General features: G+C 43.6%; 1 protein-coding gene across 7 annotated transcripts in view; it reads right to left on the bottom strand.

The window, feature by feature from the left end:
• The window catches only part of TNN (tenascin N), a 71,163-nt gene extending 61,214 nt beyond the window's left edge, over nucleotides 1–9,949 (bottom strand). For 6 of the 7 annotated variants that reach the window (XM_061383265.1, XM_061383268.1, XM_061383269.1 and 3 more), the window contains exon 1: nucleotides 9,851–9,949. The gene's annotated coding sequence lies outside the window, so the exon portion shown is untranslated. Of the gene's footprint in view, nucleotides 1–2,328; nucleotides 2,422–9,850 lie in introns of all 7 variants that reach the window. The other variant, XM_061383266.1, reaches the window with a different exon arrangement.
• Nucleotides 9,950–14,521: the final 4,572 nt, after the last annotated feature.

Below are 14,521 nucleotides of genomic sequence, written 5' to 3'. Positions count from 1 at the left end.
CTGAGAGAGCCGATTCCTAGGTAGGCTGATAAGAAGTCTGGGGGTCCCCAAGGAGGAGAAAGGGGTCTGGAGTTCTCGAGGAGGAGAAAAGGACAAACTTTTTTTCTTTAAGCGCAGAACTGATGATTCCACAACAAAAGAATTCATCTTGCTGAAGGATATGTTTTTCCTTAAATTCTGTATATAACAATGTATCCTGCTTGAGGACATGTGTCTCCTTCTTGAGAACCTTCTGGCTAATCCTGTCATCTTAAAATGTATATTGTGGGAGTGGATCTAATAAGACCTTTACAACCTTGAGACATTCTTTTGATTTATTGTAATAACCAGTTAAAAAGTATATAGCTCACTTGCTAAGACTAGCAAGTGGGGCAGTCTCCATCCCCCTTCTGATGTCTATGTCAGAAGCTTTCTCTGTCCCTTGTTATACTTTAATAAAACTCTACTACACAAAAGGTCTTGCGTGATCAAGCCCGGTCCCTGGTCCCGAAGCTAAATCTTCTTCAGAGATCATGAATCCGACATCATTCACCATAAGCTATCACTATGGACTATAGTCCACCAGGCTCCCCTGTCCATAGGGTTTCCCAGGCAAGAATACTGGAGTGGGTTGTCATTCCCTCCTCCAGGGGATCTTCTAGACCTAGAGACGGAACCCACATCTCCTTGGTAGCAGGGGGATTCTTTACCCCATGAGACACCTGAAAGCCCTGCCAAGCACATAGTAAGGCCTCAATAATTATTTTGAGGTTTTATTTTTAATCAGCTACTCAGTATGACTTCCTTTTTTCTCTTATCTCTTTTATTGGGAAGGGTGATATTGAAAAGAATATACAACATAAATTGAATAGTTGAAGAAGGGGACAACAGAAGATGAGATGGCTGGATGGCATCACTGACTCAATGGATGTGAGTCTAAATGAACTCCGGGAGTTGGTGATGGACAGGGAGGCCTGGCGTGCTGCGATTCAGGGGGTCACAAAGAGTCAGACACGACTGAGTGACTGAACTGAACTGAACTGAACTGAATGAACTGTTATGGGCTTCCCAGTGGCTCAGTGGTAAAGAATCCACCTGCCAATGCAGGAGACACAGGTTTGATCCCTGGGTTGGGAAGATCTCCTGGAGGAGGAAATGGCAACCCACTCCAGTATTCTTGCCTGGAGAATACTATGGACAGAGGAGCCTGACAGGCTACAGTCCTTGTGGTTGCAAAGAGTCAGACATGAGTTAGCGACTGAACACACACAAAATGAACTGTTTTAAAGGCAACAGTCGTGGAACCACCATCCAAATTAAGAACTAGAATACCGTGGACCTGGAAGATATTATGCTTAGTGAAATGTCAAACAGAGAAAAATAAATACTCTATGTCTTCACTAATATGTGGAATCTTAAAAATAAATGAATAAATAAAAGAGAAACAGACTCACAGATAGAGAAAATTAGTGGTTATCAAAGAGGAATGAGGTGGGAGAGAGGCAAATGAAGTGAAGTGGATTAAGAGGTACATACTACTAGGTATAAAATAAATGTTACAAGGATATAATGTACAGCAGAGGAAATATAGTCACTATTTTATAACTTCATATGAGGTGTAACCGATGAAATATAAAATTACTACACGTACACCTGAAACTACTGTAATATTGTTGTCGATTAAAAATTTTTAAAAAAGAACTAGAATACTGCTAATGAAAGTGTTAGTCACTCAGTCGTCTCCAACTCTTTATAACCCCATGGACTGTAGCCTGCCAGGCTCCTCTGTCCATGGGATTCTCCAGGCAAGAGTACTGGAGTGGGTTGCCATTTCCTTCTCCAGGGGATCTTCCTGATCCAGGGATCGAACCCAGGTCTCCCACATTGCAGGCAGATTCTTTACTGTCTGAGCCACCAGGGAAGCCCTGAGCCACTAGGGAAGCTGCTAGAATCCTAGAAACCCCCATGTGTCCTCATCTGATACTGCCTCTCCTCCACATCAATAGTTGAAATCAGAGGAACACGATCAAAAGAATTGACCTGGGCAGACTACTTCTGGGCAGAAAAAAAGGAAATTCCCTAGTCATTAAGCCAAATTCTAATACTGTATAAAATCTTTAATTCTTAATAGTCACCATTTATTTCGTATCAGAAAGTGGAGGAAATAAATGCTGAAGGACCCTGGCAGAATTGTTATTTAAAAAATAAGAACATTACAACAGTAAATGTTATTTGTCAAGTTGCTGCTACGTGCAAGGCATTGACCAGATGCATTAATCCTCATGTAAGATTGGTGTTATTCTCCTTACCCTGAGTGAAGAACCAGGTGTTGAAAGTAAGCTCACTTACCAGGAGCTGCTCAACCAGTAGGCAAACAGACAGGATTCTCATTTAGGTGTATCTGATTGCAAGCCTGTGCTTGTTCTTCATTGATGCGACATTCTGATACAAATAACGGATGAGTTCAGTATATATCATTTCTATGCAATCCCCTCCTTTGAACAAATGTCCTATATGTTGTACCCAAAGATTGTGCCACCATTGTGAACTAACCAGAACAGCCCCAAAGGAAAGCTCTTCTTCATGTTACCCCTTTGCCACACTCACTCCATCTTGGCTCTTTCTATTAATATTATCCAAAGCATGTATTATTGATAATAGTAATAGCACACCTCTTCTGATCACTTATTACATTCCAGGAACTGGACCCAACAGCTTGCAGAGGTAATGGAATGGTCAGTAAGACATTTCTTGTCATCAGCTGATTTAGACAGTTGGTTAATAAGTCCCCAAACATTTTAGAGAACGCTGTACAACTGGAGAGTTTCTGGGGGTGGAGAATTTGGGGTGAATAAGAGATGAATACAGTACCTGCCCCTTGCCTGGAGGAATTCAGAGATGGGAGTTTTCTTGGAATGGGCTGCATAGCAGACATTAGAGGGAAGCCACAGTGGGAGGGCTTGCACCCCAGAGTTTGGGGAGACAAGGTATGTAAGTCCTTCCACAGGTGAAGTTCATGCCACAAAAATGACGCATCTGGGGCCAGAGTTGAGATGCACCCGCCACAGCTCACTCCAGGGGGCGAACTACCAGAGGAGGTGCTCAGAGGGTAGAATGGGGACGGTCTGAAGAAAAGAGGGGGCAGGTGGAACCAGCTCTGGGAGCAGCTGCCTTAACAAGGCGTCTGATAACCAGAGGGAACTATAACAGCCCTTGCTTAACGAAATGCCTTTTCCCTTCTCTTCTGACCCCCGACCCTGCCTCAGTGAGCAATGTGCTAGTTGGAGTGGGGGAGATGGAAGAAGGAAAGCAACTTACCAGGCCAAATGTGACCCCCCCGCTCCCACCCGCTCACTCATCTTTGGATTCCAACATCACCCTAAACTGAGTGAAAAGAAAAGCTGCAGCTTGGGTGGGAGACCGAGACTCTGATATGGGAATGGACCTGCCTTTCACAAAAGGGGTTCTCTTCCAAACCCCAAAATGACCAACAGAGCTCTGGAATCTGCTGGAGATCTTTGTCAGAAGATGGAGAAGGTGAGGAGCACCAGTAGAGTGATTTGGAAGGTAGGTGTAGGATAAAAATGACCGTATTTCATCGTTACTGTCTTCCAAAGTTCAGCTGAGTGATAAATCAGTCACACACACATTCTCTGCTTACTTCCCTAGGATGGAAACTGAGGCTCAGAGCCAACAAGCAATGTGCCCCCTGATTGTGCAAGGAAACTGCAAGATCGTAGACTGGAACCCAGGAGCACAGTGTCCACTAACTGAGCCATTAACTTCTGGGCGCTCTGCCATCACCAGTTACCACACAGATGGATCTGAAAAAGCACTTTCTAGGTACAGGCTGCACACCAGTTTCCACTGTCAAATCTCCGCTTCCCAGGCAAAAATAGAGCTAAAAAGGCAGGCTTCAGACCTCTCTGTCCACTGCTGTTATCCAACTACCCCCCTACCCCCAGCCCATGGCTTGCTATTCTCCAAAATATAAATGGAGTGCAGATGGTTTTCTGAAAAAGTTCTGAACAAATGCAAAAAAATCCATGGACTCTTGTCATAAACCTCAGCAGGACTGGGCATAGCCCACCCAGTCTCTCCATGTTTGTCTTTGAAGCCTGGAATAGGGGAAATCCCAGAAGCCCTTGTAGAAGTGTTCACTGTCACCCATCCCTCCAAGTTGTAACAAGATGTCCTTGCTAATTACAGCCTCTTGGATGCCACACGTTGAGGTCAGATTTTCCTGCTGCTGCTGCTGCTAAGTCACTTCAGTTGTGTCCGACTCTGTGTGACCCCATGGACTGCAGCCCACCAGGCCCCTCCATCCATAGGATTTTCCAGGCAAGAGTACTGGAGTGGGTTGCCATTGCCGTTTCAGCAGATTTTCCTAGGCAGGGGTATTTCTCGAAAGATGATGAGAATGGCGGAGTCCTCAACCTAGCTCTTCTGTCAAGGGTAATGGGCGGGAGGAGATGCCTTCTGGCTCTCTCTCCGACACGTGGCAGGGGGCTCAGGGGAAGAAGGGGATGACTTCACCCACTCTTTTATGAACGGTGACCACAGACAGAGCTCTGTGAGGACAGGGAGGAGACAGCGAGCGCAGTACACGTCACCCGGAAAAATGCAGGGCAAGTTTCTGAATGGGGATGATTATCCTATGGGGAACAGTTTTCCGTGGAGAGAAGAGTAACTGCTGTAGGAATATATTGGCAAAGGCTGTAGGAGCGCCGGGAAAATGCATGCAGGAAACCAGGCGTCCTCGAGGATCAGTTTCATTGACTGACGTGCATGTGGTGCATGCTAAGTCACTTCAGTCATGTCTTTGCAAATCTATGGACTGTCGCCCACCAGGCTCCTCTGTCCATGGGGATTCTCCAGGCAAGAATACTGGAGTGGCTCCAGGGGAAATCTGTCCCAACCCAAGGATCGAACCCGAATCTCTTGCATCTCCTGCATTGGCAGGAGGTTTGTTACCACTAGTGCCAGCTGGGAAGCCCCTCATTGACTGAACCTTTATTTAATTCTGACTTCAGGAGGGGCGGTGGGTGATGGGGAGAAATAGGAGCCGTGTGCATTAAAACTCAGGACAAATGCTGCCTCCTATTGCTGTTCTGAGAAAGGTTCTTTGAGGTGTATCCTGCTGACGATGAACTGGATGGATGTTCCCCCTAGTTCAGCCCTGAGGCTGAACTGATGTCACTGGGCTCTACATTTATGCTTTATTTCATTCTCTTTTGGCAGCCACATCTACCCCTGTGGCTTTCATTTCCAACTAAACACTGAGAGCTCCCTGATCTATATGTGCTTTCCTACCTGAGACATCCCTGTAAGCTCAGGGATGACAGTGGCCGTGACTGTTGAATTTCTCCATATTCACAGCCTTAAACCACAGTCCTGGCCAAAGTAATATTTTGTGTAAATAAGAATAGCCACTGGGTTTCTGCTGGTGTGTTTTTGCTTGTGTGTTTATTAGATGATGGGTACTGTGTCACATGCTTAATAATGAGACAGGATTCTCATTTAATCCTCAAAATCCTGGTAGTCAATTGATGTCATTCTTTGTTACAGGTGCTCAGAGAGGTTAAGTAAGTTGCCTAAGGACACACAGCTAATAAGAAGCAAGTGTATTAGTCGCTCAGTCGTGTCTGACTCTTTAGCGACACCGTGGACTGAAGTCCACCAGGCTCCTCTGTCCATGGGATTTCCCAGGCAAGAAGCCTGGAGTGGGTTGCCATTTCCTTCTCCAGGGGATCTTCCCAACCCAGAAATTGAACCCAGGTCTCCTGCATTGTAGGTGGATTCTTTACCATCTGAGCTAAGGAATATATCCCAAGCTGGGATCAAGACCAGGTCTGTCCACTCCCCATATCCTTGTTCTTCATTTCTCTGCTATAATTATTGCATCAAATGGAAAAAATCCGATAAGATTACTACATGTGAAAAAGAGACCAAATGTCCGCCTTCCTGAAATGTTTCAGAGAGGGATTCTCCAAAATAAAGGAAGCCCAAGGCATACCGAGTGCTCAGTTAAACACAAACTTTTTCTGAGCAGTACCAAAGATAAACCCCTGGAAAGAGAAATTATTGTTTGTCCCATAAAGAGGTTAAATTCTGGTCAGTTATCTTGAGAGGCTGGAAAGCTCTCTTCCTAGGAGACACAAAGCACACCAAGACGTCTGTCTGTAGGGGTAATCAACCAAGGGGTTATCAACCAAGTCTTTGGCCAGAGGAGAAGGATGGACTGTAATCCCAGATAGTCCTCTCCAATCCTAGGGCTGGTGGTCTTTATGTCACTTCATTTTCTCCAAAGAAGGGCAGGAATAAAATATACTACTTAGATCAAAGAGAGTAGTGGCCAATTTCTTAGCTACCATTACAGATCTATTTAAATTTAGGGCTTTCTCTGGTTCCCTTATTACCTCATCTTGCCCTTACAGTTAACCACAGCAAATAAGAGCACTGCTTTGGGTTTTAGAAAAGCTGTATTATCTTGGATTTCAGGGTGGAATCACTTCAAAAGATATTCTGTCCCCAAATGAAAGGGTGAACATCACTGAGCTAGGAAGGAAAGTGAAGGAGGTGGGTAGCTAGGGATGTCGCGATGTCACAAAAGTTCCCTGGAAAATTTACTCCTCTCCCAAACTCCCTCTGGCATATTCACCAGTGATCTGTTAACTCAGGGTCTTTTAACTCTAAAGACCCTGAGTGACTCAAGGGTCTTTTAAGTCAAACATTCAGTCTAGGAGAACAAGTTCTCATGCAACTGAGTACTTGCCGTGGCTCAATTCACCCTGGCCTGGAAACCTTATGTAAGGAGTTTCACCTTTGTATCTTTTTCTCCTGCAGGTTGCAAACACCTATGATACACAAGGCCTTCCCTGGTGGCTCAGTCGTAAAGAATTCTCCTGCCAAAGCAGGAGACGTGGGTTCACTTCCTGGGTCAGGAAGATCCCCTAGAGAAGAAAATGACAAGACACTTCAGTATTCTTGCCTGGGAAATGCCATGGACAGAGGAGCTTGGTGGACTGAGATCCATGGGGTTGCAAAAGAGTCAGACATGACTTAGCAACTAAACAACAACAAATGATGCCCAAGGTCGTACTGTTTCCATCTGGGTCACTCTTTAGACAAACCAAGTGTATATGAGCACTTTCATTTCTAGTCTTTGTGATGTTGAACTCTGCACAGCCATTCTCCATAGGACATGAGTCAGCAAGTTGTGAGTGAGGATGAAAAATTGATTTTATGTGATAAGGCTTAATATGGTCACATTTCAGACCTCAGTTCCCTCAACTCAACCACTCTGCTAGTTCAGTGGAATACACCCAGTGAGTGGCCAAGAAATCCTTGTGAAGACCTCACACTGCCATGCAATACCCCTTCTCATAAAGAACTCTATCAAGTCTGCCTATGTGCCATAGGCTGGAAAAGATAAAGGATGGCATTCCTGACCCAGCCTCAGCACTCAATCACTTTTTCTTAGATTGCTCGTGTGATTATTTTGTTCTATCAACTGAATCTCTCTTTAACATTTTTTTTTTACTTGATTACATCAGGTCTTAGGGCACTCAAGATATTCATTACATCATAAATCTTTCACTGCGGTGCATAGGCTCAGGAGTTGTGGCACACAGACTTAGTTGCCCCAAGGCATGTGGAATCTTAGTTCCCTAACCAGGGATTGAAGCTAGGTCTTGTGCGTTACAAGGCAGATTCTTAAACTCTGAACCACCAGGGAAGTCTCTATCAACTGAATCTTAATCCACCCTGCAAAGACTCACATGGGTGATGAGAAAGTGGCTACCATTTTCTAAGCACTTATTATGTGCCAGCCTCTATACTAAGAATGTTTAGAAGCTCCAGCAAAGATATTTGTTTATCCCCCAGGAAGGTCACACACACAAAAAAAGACCTTCATTTTGCTTTCAAGGGAACGCACAGGCTCATGCATGAGGAGAAGACAAAATGGGCACAAGGGCAAAAATTCAGAGACCTCGAACCACATCAAACCAAACACCCAGGCTCCAGAATGACTAAATATTACCTTATACAAAATTAACCTTATTCCCTATGGCCCTGAGGGTGTCTGATGAGAAACTATACTTGCAGCTGAATGATAAGGAAGAGAGACACGTCATGAAAAAGTTGCAATTCCTTTCTTTAGTTTAGCATGTGGTTTTCCACATATTGAAATAACTTGAAAGCTCCAGCCTTCTATCAAAGAGGAGAGGCCTTTCCTTGTTAATTTCCAAGGATTTGCCCTGCTCCACCCACACTCACTGGATCTCTCTTTGAGACCAACAGCACATATTCAGATGGTGGCTGGTTGTCATTAACAGTGAGTCTACTGTGCTGAAACCCAGAAAAGCCCCTGAAATCTCAGATCTGAGATCTCAGCTTCATCGGCTCGCATTCTGGTGACTCCAGATACTGCTACAGAACCTCAACCATGATCTCATGTCTGTATCCAGACCTTATAGGAGCCAAGGCTCTGGAATGAGCACTGGGTGGACAAGAGTTTCCACTGGGTCTGGGCACGATTTCCTCTGGCATCTTCTTGGGAACAGACCTCAGTCTACCCTTCATTTCAAACCACAGACGAGGACTGGGATGGAAACCAGAAGCCACAAGATGATTTCAAGTCATGCTGTCCTATTTTCTCTCTTCCAGGAGTCAACTACAGCCCACAAACTTGGGGACATAGCAGGATTCAGAATTGCATGAAAGAATGTCAGGTGGTTTTTTCCCTCCTCCCTGGGAAAATAATACTGATGCTAGTACTCTTTATTCCTTCCTAAGTTCCTTCTCCCAACACTCTCGCCTTGATTCTGAGTCTCCAACAAATGTCGAAATGCCAAAAAACACTGAGTTTTTTCCATGTAGTCTCTGTGCTCAGCCAGCCACCAATCTATAGTCTTGGCTGAGCAGGTGTCACCCGATACCTTAGTAATACTTCAGCTTCTCCAAGAACCAGTGGACTTTGGGCACTGTGGTTAACCTATGTCCAGATTTGGGCAGTTTCTCATTTTTATGTTAGGACTTGTTCTTTTCTTAATGCTTATATAGGCAACTCAGTTTTGTGCTTTTAAGCATTTGTTCTCACTCATTCTTTCTCTCTCCTTCTCCTAGTTCTCTCCCAAACATAAAAATAGATAAATAGATACGTAAATGAAAACATCTCCCAAAACTAACCCACAACATTATTCCTTGAACAGTTTCAAAATGTTTCCTTTGTGGCATTATGGGTAATAGCATTAAGATTTTGAGAAAAGACATTGTCCTCTTACAATAAGAATCAAAACTGATCAAATTAAATATTTGAATAAACTTCAAAGCTCTTCAGGTTCATTCACAAACATCATCTTTATTGGAATATACAAAATCCAGAAAAGAAAAAAGTTATAATAGTTTCCTGATCACAACTAAAATGAAAGCTCCATTTTAGAATTTTTAAAAGTGAAATATAGCAGATAAATTACAAAAACAGAGAAGTCTTTGACATTGTAAAGCCAACAAAAAAATAGAGATGAGAACCTGCTAGACTTAAAAGAAACATTAATATAAAAATCTATTATTCCATGTGGAAATTTCCCTACAATACAGACTGTATCTGGCCAGGTAAGAAGATTGTGCTTAGCTCAGTTGGGGAATCAAGTATACTATTGGTTAGGAACATGTTACTCAGGTCCTGGGAAATATTATTAGGAAATAGTATTTCCTAATTGGAAATAAATATCACCTCATGGAGTTGACAGGAGACCAATTACTCTGCCTGGATATTCAGGATTGGAAAGTGAAGCCCATGAATTCATTCGCACCTGGCCACCATCCTCCCCCTATAGGTAGAATCTTCAGAGATTGGTGCTCTTACCTTGGATGCTGTGGGGTACCACTTCCAATACTTCTGCTACCTGGAAGCCGGGCCTCTGGGGCTGCAGACCTTGGTGCTTGTCTGTCCCTCGCTCTCTAATTCCCTCAGCTGTCCTCTCTGGGTTTAAATCCCATCCAGGCCAGGGGAGGAGCCAAGAGGGACTCTTGGGTGTTCCCTTCTCTTCCCAGCAAAAACTCAGTTAAGAGATAATGAACAAGTCTTTCTTATTCTAACCAGGAAAGGAAAAAATATATACAAAATTTCCCCTCTTTGTTTTTACTTCAGTTACACAGCAGCTAAAAATACTGGAGGCTGTTTCCATTTAAGTAGGTCCAGAATAAGGTTATTAAAAGAGTTTGCATGTCTCCTGGCCAAGAGCGGGGTCTCAGGGTTTGAAAGTGCATTCAGCGAGTCTCTCTTTTTTTGCTGTTTCAGGCACTCTGGGATTTATTGCCTACCATTTTTAAAATAGGAGAAGACCTCAAGCATAGAAAGAAACAAGTGGAGACCTCAGGGACAGAACCTCTGTGACTCTCTCCCCCTCTCCCTCCATCAACTCACAGCTGGGAGTGGTGGGTTTCTGAGGACACCTGAGAGCAATAGCAGACCCAGAGGGTCCACTTCCCAGCCCATTCTGACCCCCAGCCCTTTCCAGAGGCCTCCCGCTCACCAGCACTGAAGAGCCCCATCACCAGGAAGGCACAGTGGTGCCCTTTCATCTACCCTTCCCCTTTTGCCATCGGATGGCCAGGCCTTTACTCTTTCTATGAACCAGCTGTTCCAATAGGTCACAGCCCTACCCTCCACCCCTCTCCTGCCCTGCTTGAGGTGGATTCTGGAGCACATATCTACAACATAATGGAACGAGCCCACATGTTTTAGTTCAGCTCCATAGTCATCAAATGTTGTTGGAGAGAGAGCAGGAGAAGGAAGAGGACAGAAGAGATGTGGGATCAGGGAGCTGCTCCCAGAAGTGTGAAGGTGCGCCCAGAGCCAGACTGAGTGTATCTGAAGCTTGTGTCTGCTACTGGCAGATGAACTTTGACTTAACCTCTTCCTGCCTCTGCTTATTTATCTCTAAACAAGAATAATGTGATTATGGTGAAGAGTAAATGAGTTGATACATGTAAAGAATTTTGACTAATCCCAGGGATACAATGGTGGTTCAATAACTGTTGGCTTCAGGGGAGGGAGGAAGGGATAAATTAGGAATTTGTGATTAACAGATACAGGCAACTATTTATAAAATAGATAAACAACAAGGACCTACTACATAGCACAGGAACTGTATTCAAAATCTTGTAATAACCTTGTAATGGAAAAGAACCTGAAAAACAATATGCGTGTGTGTGTGTGTGTGTGTGTGTATGTGTATTTTTGACTAGCCTGAAGAGGGAGGGAAAAACAATCAAAGAGTCAGGTCCCACATGGGATCCACGCTGCACAAAGAGAAGGAAACTGTCACAAGATGTAAGACATAGAGCAATGGAGTTCAGAGAAAGCAAGAATCCAGAACCAGACCTAAGACCCTAACCACAAGCCATAAGCACTTTCACCCTGTCCATGACAGGATGGACAGAATCAGTCATGGGAGCAGGGGCGGGGTTTCCCACAGATTGTCAGATGGAGGTTGGAGCTGATTTTATTTAACTCTCTAAGAAAGGTGACTTCCATTGCCATTCATGTTACAGGATTTCTTCTCAGTAGCCCTCATTTTGAGATCCATAGTGCTGGTTGACTTCTCTATGTGTTTATACAGAGGCTCATTAATTTCAATAAGAGCTCCTGGAGAATAAGGACTTAGTTTTCTTCTTTTCCCCTCACTACCTATGGTATTGCCAAGTACATAATGCATTACTTTAAATTTTCCAGCATGACAGATTTATTCCTTGAGATGCCCAAGGACAAAGCAAATTCCCCAAACCTATCCAGGCCTAATGAATGGTGGAAGGCACTGTTTTGTCTGCCTCCCCAACCCCCTTGCCCTTCCTCTTGCCCATGAGAACCCCAATTTTACTTAAATAGCCACTTGCCTTCTCCTGATTTTGGGCTTCAGGGGTGTATAGGCCCATTCCATGCTCGAGGAAGCGGGTTCTGATTTATCTAAACTAACCAGGGTAATTCCACAGTCCTTACTACTGACTGGTTCAGACAAGAACATGCAATGCTTTAGGGATCAGTGAGTTGTAAGGAGAGGCTACTGATGAGGCTTCAGGGAAAGGTCCTAACTAAAAAAAAAAAAAATGACTCAGAGAGGAGACAAACATTGTCCCATCTTCATATAAAGGCTGAGACTGTGTCAGATACCTTGCAACCAAATGTAGGGAGTCTTAGCCAAAGACAAAGAAAATCTTTCAGAGATGGCCAAGCAGAAAGATAGCAGGAATCTGGGTTTTTTAATGACATTACTAAGCTGCTGAATTAATTGCCCCTCAAGTTTTTCTTTAGGCTCCCAGGTGGTTCAGTGGGTAAAGAACCCACCTGCCAATGCAAGAGATGCAAGAGACACTGGTTCAGTCCCTGAGTCAGGAAGATCCTCTGGAGAAGGAAACGGCAACCCACTCCAGTATTCTTGCCTGGAAAATCCCATGGACAGAGAAGCCTGGGGGGCTATAGTCCGTGGGGTTGCAAAGAGCCAGATGCAACTTAGCACACAAGTTTTCTATTTCAGCACTTTCTTGAGTCAGGATTTTGCTTCTTAGAACTGAGAGCGTTCCACAGGATTCTACATTTCTCTGTTAATTTATTGATAGAAAAGTGATTTATTGACATCCTACTAAGAACATAAAGAGAGAGAGATAGAAAACCCTAGGAAGAAATCATCACAGCCAGGGATGGGCCATAACTTACAGACAAGTAAATCAGTTTCCAAAGCTTTCTGTTCCTTGAGCAGCACTGCATGGCCTTCAGGTTGGGACTCCATGGTAGATTTTAAATTCTTTTTTTTTTTTTTTTTAATATTTTTAAATCTTTATTGGGACTTTCCTTGTGGTTCAGCTGGTAAAGAATCCGCCTACAATGTTTGATCCCTGGGTTGGGAAGATCTCCTGGAGAAGGGAAAAGCTACCCACTCCAGTATTCTGGCTTGGAGAATTCTATGGACCGTATAGACCATGGAGTCGCAAAGAGTCAAATGTGATTGGGTGACTTTCACTTCACACCATATATTTAAATTTATGGACCACAGCCTTGTCTAACTCAATGAAATTATGAGCCATGCCTTGTAGGGCCTCCCAAGACAGACAGGTCATGGTGGAGAGTTCTGACAAACTGTGGCCCACTGGAGAAGAGAATGGCAAACCATTCCAGTATTCCTGCCTTGAGAACCCCATGAACTGTATGAAATGGCAAAAAGATAGGACACTGAAAGATGAACTCCCCAGGTCAGTAGGTAACCAGTATGCTATTGGAGATCAGTGAAGAACTAACTCCAGAAAGAATAGACAGAGTCAAAGCAAAAACAACACCCAGTTGTGGATGTGACTGGTGATGGAAGAAAAGTCTGATGCTGTAAAGAGCAATATTGCATAGGAACCTGGAAGGTTAGGTCCATGAATCAAGGCAAACTGGAAGTGGTCAAACAGGAAATGGCAAGAGTGAACATCGACATTTTAGGAATCGGTGAACTAAAATGGACTCGAACGGGTGAATTTAACTCAGATGACCACTATATTTACTACTGCAGGCAAGAATCCCTTAGAAGAAATGGAGTAGCCATCATGGTCAATGAAAGAGTCCAATACACATATTTGGATGCAATCTCAAAACATAACAGAATGATCTCTGTTCGTTTCCAAGGCAAACCATTCAATATCACAGTAATCCAAGTTTACGCCCTGATCAGTAATACTGAAGAAGCTGACGCTGAACGGTTCTATGAAGATCTAAAAGACCTTCTAGAACAAACACCCAAAAAAGATGTCCTTTTCATTATAGGAGACTAGAATGCAAAAGTAGGAAGTCAAGAGATACCTGGAGTAACAGGCAAATTTGGCCTTGGCGTACACAATGAAGCAGGGCAAAGGCTAATAGAGTTTTGCCAAGAGAAAGCACTGGTCATGGCAAATACCCTCTTCCAATACAAGAGAAGACTCTACACATGGACATCACCAGATTGTCATTACCAAAATCAGATTTATTTTATTCTTTGCAGCCAAAGATGGAGAAGCTCTATACAGTCAGCAAATACAAGACCAGGGGGTGACTGTGGCTCAGATCATGAACTCCTTATTGCTAAGTTCAGACTTAAATAGAAGAAAGTAGGGAAAACCACTAGACCACTCAGGTATGACCTAAATCAAATTCCTTATGATTATACAGAGAAAGTGACAAATTGATTCAGTGGATTAGATCTTATAGACAGAGTGCCTGAAGAACTATGGACGGAGGTTCATGACATTGTACAGGAGGCAGGGATCAAGACCATTCACAGGAAAAAAAAATGCAAAAAGGCAGAATGGTTTTCTGAGGAGGCCTTACAAATAGCTGACAAAAGAAGAGACGCTAAAGGCAAGGAGAAAAGGAAAGATACACTCATTTGAATGCAGAGTTCCAAAGAATAACAAGGAGAGATAAGAAAGCCTTCCTCAATGATCAGTGCGAAGAAATAGAGGAAAACAATAGAATGGGAAAGACTAGAGATCTTTCAAGAAAATTAGAGATACCAAGGGA

This window comes from Bos javanicus, chromosome 16, assembly GCF_032452875.1.
Source record: "Bos javanicus breed banteng chromosome 16, ARS-OSU_banteng_1.0, whole genome shotgun sequence".
NCBI classification, from domain to species: domain Eukaryota; kingdom Metazoa; phylum Chordata; class Mammalia; order Artiodactyla; family Bovidae; genus Bos; species Bos javanicus.
Note: the sequence above shows the minus strand (reverse complement) of the source record. Positions and strands in the feature narration are given on the sequence as shown.